We start from the raw sequence: 8,352 nt of genomic DNA on the forward strand, positions 1-8,352 counted from the left end.
TATACTGAAACAACCATTACTACTATCATAAAAAAAAAAAATTTCCATTACCATCCCTCATCATATCGCTGCCACCAACCACCAACAACCAGTTATATACAAGAAAAGCGTGAAGAACCACGTCGTTGTTCTGGACGGCCATACTCTTGACTACTGCGGGAAAGCATGCTAGCACTCATCGCTATCACCGGCGACTTGAACCCATCACGTGCGCCGCCTTCGATTGCTGCTACAACTTCCACGACCATGAGCCAGAGGGCATGTTCATCTCCGCCGTCGAGTTTCATTGACAAAATGGAAGGGTGTTATAGTAGAAATTTTTTTTATAAAGGAAAAATTTATTCTATTATGTATGAAGAAGTAACAGCAAGTTCAGTGGAATAGTAAATTGACAAATACTAAATGATGTGATAATAACAATTGAAGTCATACAGGAATTAAGGAATATAAGTTCAGCTGCATCTCAACTACAGTGAGCATCCATCAAGGGACCTGGAAAGGGAGAAAGAGGTTTAACAAGTAGGAAAGGGAATAGTAGGGAAAAGAATAAAAGAATAGAAGAATAAAAGGTTTGAGAATTTGTCATCAGGTACGGGAGAAGAGAATTTACCACAACATGCCTAAAAGAGCATATCCTTGCAACCTCCTGCTAATAACCTTTTCTCTGGCACTACACCTTGGTCCCCTCTCATTCTGATCAATTGCCACGTGTCCCGTATTTGTAACTAACTCAGTGTTGTAATTTGTGACGCTCCTTTCTTGCACCTCCCCTTTTTTTTTATTAATAACCATAACATTACCCTCCTCTTCAACAACAACCTTGTCCTCAAGGTTGAAAGTGGGGTAATCACGTCGAAATTTGTTAGCTTCTTCCCAAGTAACCTCAGCACCTGCACCTTGCCCCCACTGAACCTGAATTTTTTGCACTTCTTTTCCATCCTTTAAGACTGTTCTAGTATCCAGCAATTGGTGAGGCTCAATAATGGGACCAAATTCAGTGGAGTGAAGTGGCATTGGCAAGTAATGATCATGTTGCTCACCACGAAATCGCTTTGAGGAAGAGATGTGAAAAACATCATGAATTCTAGCTTCTGCAGGTAGTGCCAAATGATATGCCACTGGGCTGAGCTTGTGACTGATTCGAAAGAGGCCAAAGTAACGCATACCAAGTTTTTGGTTCTTCCGTAAAGCAACTAAATGTTGTCTATAAGGTTGGAGTTTGACCAGGACTAAGCCCCCCACTTCCAACTCCAAATGCCTTCAATGCTTATCAGCAAAGTGCTTCATAAACTACTGTGAGCGAGTGAGATTAAGCTTGAGCTGATCAAGGAGTTGATCTCTAGCTTGTAGCATATCCTGCAAAGATTGCTCATCATCTAGGCAGAATTCATACCGCACTAAGCTGGGAGGGTCCTGGCCATACAAGGTCTTAAAAGGCGACATTTTAGTACTGCTATGCACGCTGGTGTTGTACCAGAACTGGGCCCATGGAAGCATCTCAAACCATCTTCGTGGGTTGTCAAAATAAAAACAACGCAAGTACTTCTCCAAGGTCTTATTCACAACTTTACTTTGCCCATCTGTTTGAGGAGGATAGGAAGAACTTATCGCCAGACTTGTGACTTGCATCTTGAAAATTTGCTGTCAAAATCGACTGACAAAGACCTTATCTTTATCTGAAACAATAGAACGGGAAAACCCATGCAGTTTAACCATATTTTTTATGAAAGCCTCAACAACTGTTTTGCTACTAAAATCCTGCTTGAGTGGAATAAAATGAGCAAATTTGGTTAAACGGTCTACAACCACCATAATCACCGAAAAACCAACAGAAGGAGGTAAAGCAACAATAAAATCCATACAAATGTCCTCCCAAACTCTCATAGGTATGGGAAGAGGCTGCAACAACCCCACAAGAAGCTTCGTCTCAGCCTTCGCCTGCTGACAAGTAGTACACGATAACACATAGCTACGTATTTGACGTTGCATGCGAGGCCAATAATAGTGGCACAGATTCGGTCCACTGTTTTTGCCATGCCAGAGTGCCCTCCCACTGCACTGTCATGATATTTCTTCAGAATTGAATTGATTAAGCTGCTGGTTTGAATTACCACTCGGTCTCGCCTCAAGAGAATCTCATTTCTCAAAGCATAGTTTGTATCATTCGAGGAACCCTCTTTACATTGCTGCACAATGGCATTGAGACTAGCATCCTGAGCAATTTTAGTTTTTAGCTGGTACAGCCAATCAGACTTTGGTGATGACTAAGCAACAAAACATGATCTAGAAAGGGCATCGGCAAGAACATTATCCACTCCAAGCTTGTAGTGGATATCGAAATCATATCCTAGCAGCTTGTGCAGCCACTTATGTTGCTCAAGAGTGTGTAGATTCTGTTCGAGTAGCGCCTTAAGACTCTGCTGATCTGTGTGAATGATGAATTTCTTCCATAATAGATAATGGCAGAATTTCACAATGGCCTAGGTGATGTCATAGAATTCCTGCGTGTAAGCTGACTGGTTACGCATTGTGGCTGATAATTTCTTAGAAAAGAAAGCAATAGGGTTATTTTGTGTCAACACCGCACCCATGCTGGACCTGGAAGCATCAGTCTCAACTTCAAAAAATAGCTCAAAATTTGGCAAAGCCAAGACTGGTTTGGAAGAGATAGCTCTCTTGAGATTTTCAAAAGCCAAATCAGCTTGAGCACTCTAATTAAAAGCATTCTTTTTGAGAAGATCAGTCAATGGAGCTGCAAGAGTAGCATACCTTTTAATGAAGTGGCGGTAATACCCGATAAGCCCTAAGAACCCTCGCATTTGCTTAAGGTTTTGTAGCTGCTTCCAGCTGAGGACTGCCAGGACTTTATCAGTCTCCATGTGAACCTCACCCCCCGAAATTGTATGACCTAAATAATCAACTTCATGAGTACCAAACAAACATTTAAAGAACTTTGGCACAATTGCTCTTGCTGTAACACTTGAATAATTGTTTTCAAGTGCCAAAAGTGTAGCTCCCAAGATGCGCTATAGACTAAAATGTCATAAAAAAAAATACCAACACAAATTTTCTGAGATACGGGCGAAACACGTCATTCATGAGGCTTTAAAACGTGACCCGTGCATTTGTTAAACCGAATCACATCACAAGCCACTCATAAAGGCCTTGATGAGTTCGAAAAGTAGTTTAAAAACGGTCCTCAGGCTTAACCAGATTTGGTGATAGCCAAAACGAAGATCCAACTTAGAAAAGACATGAGCACCAAACAACTCATCTAACAATTCATCAACAGTTGGAATAAAAAACCTGTCTTTGATTGTAATATTGTTCAAAGCACGGTTAGTGCAAAATTTTCGCGTCCCATCTTTCTTTCGCACCAGCAAGATTGGAGATACAAAAGGGCTCTTGCCAGGTTGAATAATCCCCTCATCAAGCATTTCCTGTACCATCAATTCAATTTGAGTTTTCTGAATATGAGGATATCGATATGGTCTCGCCTTCACTGGTTCTGTGTCCTTAACCAAGGGAATGCAGTGGTCATGAGCCCGCTGTGGTGGTAGGCCCGAAGGTTTATCAAAGACAGCAGCATACTTAGTCAATAACTGCATCAACTTAGGGTCCATAGAAACTGGCAGTCGTAAGGGTGATTGGTTTTCCTCTACGAATTTCTTCAACTCCAAAGTAAATATTTCAGCTATAGCATCAGTGTTGATCAACCGTTTAATGTGATGGAACTGAGCATAACCCGCAGTCTGGTGTTTAATTCCCTGCACAGTGGTGAGTTGACCATTGTGCATAAATCGCAAAAAAGCTGCATCATAATCTACTATATAGGCTCTCAAGGACTTAAGCCATGTAGTGCCAATGACCAAGTCGCCTCCTGCCACATGCAAAATAAAAACATCAGGGATCGTAACAATGCAACCTACTATATCAACCTCTAAAGCCCCAATGCAACCTTCTACTGGCAGAACATCAAAATCACCAACCATCACTTTGAACTCTGGTGCAGGCTCCATCGGTAAGTTTAAAAACTTGGCAATGCGGGGCTGAATAAAACTATCAGAACTACCCCCAACAAGTAAGGCCTGAACCTCTAAGCCATTGATAACGGCTTTAATCCGAATCATGGCTGGGCCTTCAGTACCACGCATCGCGTTATAGGATAAATGATGCTCAATGATATGTTGATCCAACACCTGCAAGTTCGCGGTCTCACCCATAGATGCATCCGTTGCCCCCCCGGCACCGTCTCATCCCCCAATTCAAGCTGTAATGACATGAAGTGCCGATTGGTACGACGATGACTCACTGAGAACTTCTCATCACACCAGTAGCATAACTCTTTCTCCCCTTTTACTTTGGACTTCAGTCGGAGTAAGTTTTCGAGTGAAATTTCTAGTAGTGTTTGGTAGGGACTGTTGTGGTGGTGTAGGAAGGAGTGGAGGAAAGGATTGGTGTGTATTAGGTCTCGGAGTAGCAGCGACAGCTTGGTTAGCAAACTGAGGGCGATGGGCAGCCGGCCCTATAGTGCGACGTGGTTCGGTGGTAAATTTATCTTCATACAGTCTCGCCAAAGTCACAGCACGCATCAAACTTGGAGGACACTGAGCTTTCACTTCTCGTCGAATATCCTGCCTTAATCCACTTATAAAACAGTCCCTAAAGGCATCAGGGGGTTCAATCTGAGTACGATTAGCTAAAGCAATAAATTCAGAATAATACTCACTCACTGTTCTATGTTGTTGAAGCTTGAAGAGCAATTCCCTGGGAGACTCGAACAATGAGGGTCCGAACTTGAGCTCAATCGCCCTCTTGAGTTGAGTCCATGAGCGGAACTGTGCCGCTCGCTGTGATAATTAAAATCATGGAATGGCCGATCCTGACATTTGAAGTGCTGCTAAACCCACCTGTTCTTCGTCGGGAACCCAGAAGAAATCAAATACTGATCCATGGAAAAAATTTAACCCAAGGCATCACCCCATCAAATTTCGGCAGATTGACGTTCACCCTTCAGGGTTGCAATCCCATGCGAAACGGCGGGTCCCCAGTTGAGCTCGCACCATGTGAGAACTCACGAGAAGGAGAGCTGGAGCAGTGTGAATTGTGGAGCAGTTGCGTAATGGAGGATTGAAGCGCATCAAATTTGAGATTCATAGCCTCAGAGGCTCTGGCCCTCTCTGCTCTATGTTCCTCCACTACCAATTCAATCATCTAGTAAAGTTTCTTAATATCCACCTCCATGCCTTTCATTCTGTTGCTGTCTGCGACAGACATGGTCAATAAAAGTACCAACGGAAGGGTGTTGCAGTAGAAATTTATTTATAAAGGAAATTTTTATTCTATTATGTATGAAGAAGTACCAGAAAGTTCAATGGAATAGTAAATTGACAAGTACTAAATGATGTGATAATAACAATTGAAGTCATAAAGGAATTAAAGAATATAAGTTCAGCTGCATCTCAGCTACAATGAGCGTCCATCAAGGAACCTGAAAAGAGAGGAAGAGGTTTAACAAGCAGAAAAGGGAATAGCAGGGAGAAGAATGGAAGAATAAAAGGTTCAAAGAATTTGTCATCAAGTATGGGGGAAGAGAATTTACCACAACATGCCAAAAGAGTATATCCTTGCAACCTCCTGCTAGTAACCTTCTCTCTGGCACTACGCCTTGATCCCCTCTCATTCTGATCAACTGCCACGTGTCCCGTATTTGTAACTAACTCAGTGTTGCAATTTGTGATGCTCCCTTCATGCACTTCCCCCTTTTGATTAATAACCATAACACAAAATCGTCACTAACCTCCTCTACGCTGAACCAGAGTTCCAACTTTGCCGATCTTCTGTACTTATCACCACCTTGCCCTCTCCGATGCTGACATGGCGGTGGTGCCGTAAAATGCTGCGACACCAATTTTCGCGCTACAGCTTTAGTGAGGACGATGCAGAAGGAAGATGGTGATTTGGTTCGAGAGTTTTGTAGTTAGATTGGTATTGATCATAGTGTTCTCAAGGTTTGGATGCATAATAATAAGAATAATTTGGTAAAAAAAGAGAATAATAATAGTGTTGTTGCTGCCATTAAGTGTGGTGATATCATGAAAAATGTTTCATGAAAGAGAAGATAGAGAAAGGAATAAAAAAGATATTTTACTAAATTATTTTATATTTTTTATATAGATCTTTAAGATTCAATATTTTTTCAGGTCCATTTAAGACACTCCCTTGTTTTAGTAGGACTAAAATTAAATTTTAGTATTGGAACTCAAAAAAAAAAGTGGGACATAAGAAATTGAAATTTTGTCTTTTTACAAAAAGTGGGATATAAGAAATTAAAATTTTTAGAGATCGGAATTAAAATTTTAATAACATTTTTTTAAAAACACCCTTATTTAACTTTTCAAATTTCAAATCTACCTATTAATCTTTATATTTATCTTAAATTAAACATAATACTAAGACATAACTTAGTTCAATATATTTTATACCAAACACAATACAGAGACTTAATTTAGTATCTGTCTCTCAGTCTCTTAGTTTTCATCTCCCTTTCAAATGCAGTCTAATAGAAACTAAATCTTAAATGCTAAACATTATAATTTACAGTCTTACTATACATCTAAGTCCTTTTAGTAATCAAATCCAACTAAGTTGGTCAAAATCGTCCAAAAACTAATTTCATTAGTGAGAGTGTGTCTATATATGCTCCAATTCTCCATTCATCTCCTGCGTTCCTTATTCTTTTTCGCGTGTTTTCTCTTCATTGTCGTTCTTTTATTTGTGTTGTTGTTGCTACGTTTTTTTCTTTTTCTCCTCCTCTTCCGGTTGATTTTGCAGCATTATGTGTTGTTTTCTTTGTTTGATTTTTTCTTGTTTTTATTCTTGTTAAGAGTATAAAATAAGAAGAATTATGAGAAGGTAAAATAAGAAGATAAAAAAGAGAAAACGAAAAAGATGATGATGATGGAGAAGAAGAAAGGGACGAGGAGTAGTTTTGAGTTACATAGTATCAAAATTTTTTAATCATGACACAAAAGTTTTTCAATTTTGATACCGAAATTTCTTAATCGTGACACAGGTTCTTGTTAAGAGGGTGAAACAAGAATGATAAGAATGTGAAACAAAAAGATGATGATGATGATAATGATGAAAGAAGAAGAGTTTTGAATTGTGCAAAAAAATAACACCGAAATTTTTTAATAATAACACCAAAATTTCTTAATTTTGACACCGAAATTTTCTACAAAATATGAAAATATCTTCTTTAATGCTATATCTTTTTTGCTTCTTATTCTTCTTTCTTTCGTTCTTTCTTTCTTTCTTTCTTTTTTTCTTTTGTTCTTACTTCTTCTTTTAAGAGCATTAATTATCATATTGGACTTAAATGAACATATCTATACGGTATTGCAATCTTATTTAGTTAAATGAATGCAAGTTCACACTTATTGGATTGATTTTTTGCCATAAACAAAAATAACATCGAAATTTGTTTAAAGTGAGACCGAAATTTAAAAACAATGATATAGAATGTAGAAAGTGAATTGCATACTAAAAAATCACATTAACTCTATAAAATAAAATAAGACAGAACATTATACAAAAAATATTGAACCTTTCTAAAACATTACACATTTAATGAATTGAATGCTTATCTCAAATATAAAATAACAGATAAAAAATTAAAAAATAACATCGAAATATCTTCACTCTAACACCGAAAGTTTCAACTAAATGATGTGATAGAACTAAAAACTTATTTCATGAAGACTTGAGTTGAAGGTTCACAAATTTTAAATAGAAAAGAGAATAAGTAAAAAAATCTGTAGATAATGCAATGAAATTAAGTAGAACAAGTGCAAAAATTCGAAAGAGAATTAATAATGATATTTAGATATAAGAAAAAGACGACGTATCTGATATATAAAAAATAACAGTAAAATGTCTTCACTCTAATATTGAAATTTCTAACTATGATGTTGATACGATGATGACGACAATAACAATAACGATGGTAATGATAACGAAGGAACAAGAGTAAAAAGAAGAAAAAGGATAAATCAAATGAGAAAAAAAAGGAAGAAGAGGAGGTGGTGGTGGTGGTGACATCAACGACGATAACAAAAAAGAAAGATGAGAAAAAAGAAGGATGAGAAGAAAAAGAACTAGCAGCAGCAGGAGTGTGTAAGTAAGAAGAAGTAGTAGCGGGTTTAAAGAAGATGAAGAAAACTGCGCACATACTAAGTGGCGCATGATGTGAAAAAAGGTTGTATAACTTTTCTATAAATTTTAAATGCAATTGTTAATTTATTTTTTAGAAATTAAAAATAAATAATAATAATAAAATAAAAATAAAAA

The sequence above is a fragment of the Arachis ipaensis genome, chromosome B01, assembly GCF_000816755.2.
Source record: "Arachis ipaensis cultivar K30076 chromosome B01, Araip1.1, whole genome shotgun sequence".
NCBI lineage: Eukaryota > Viridiplantae > Streptophyta > Magnoliopsida > Fabales > Fabaceae > Arachis > Arachis ipaensis.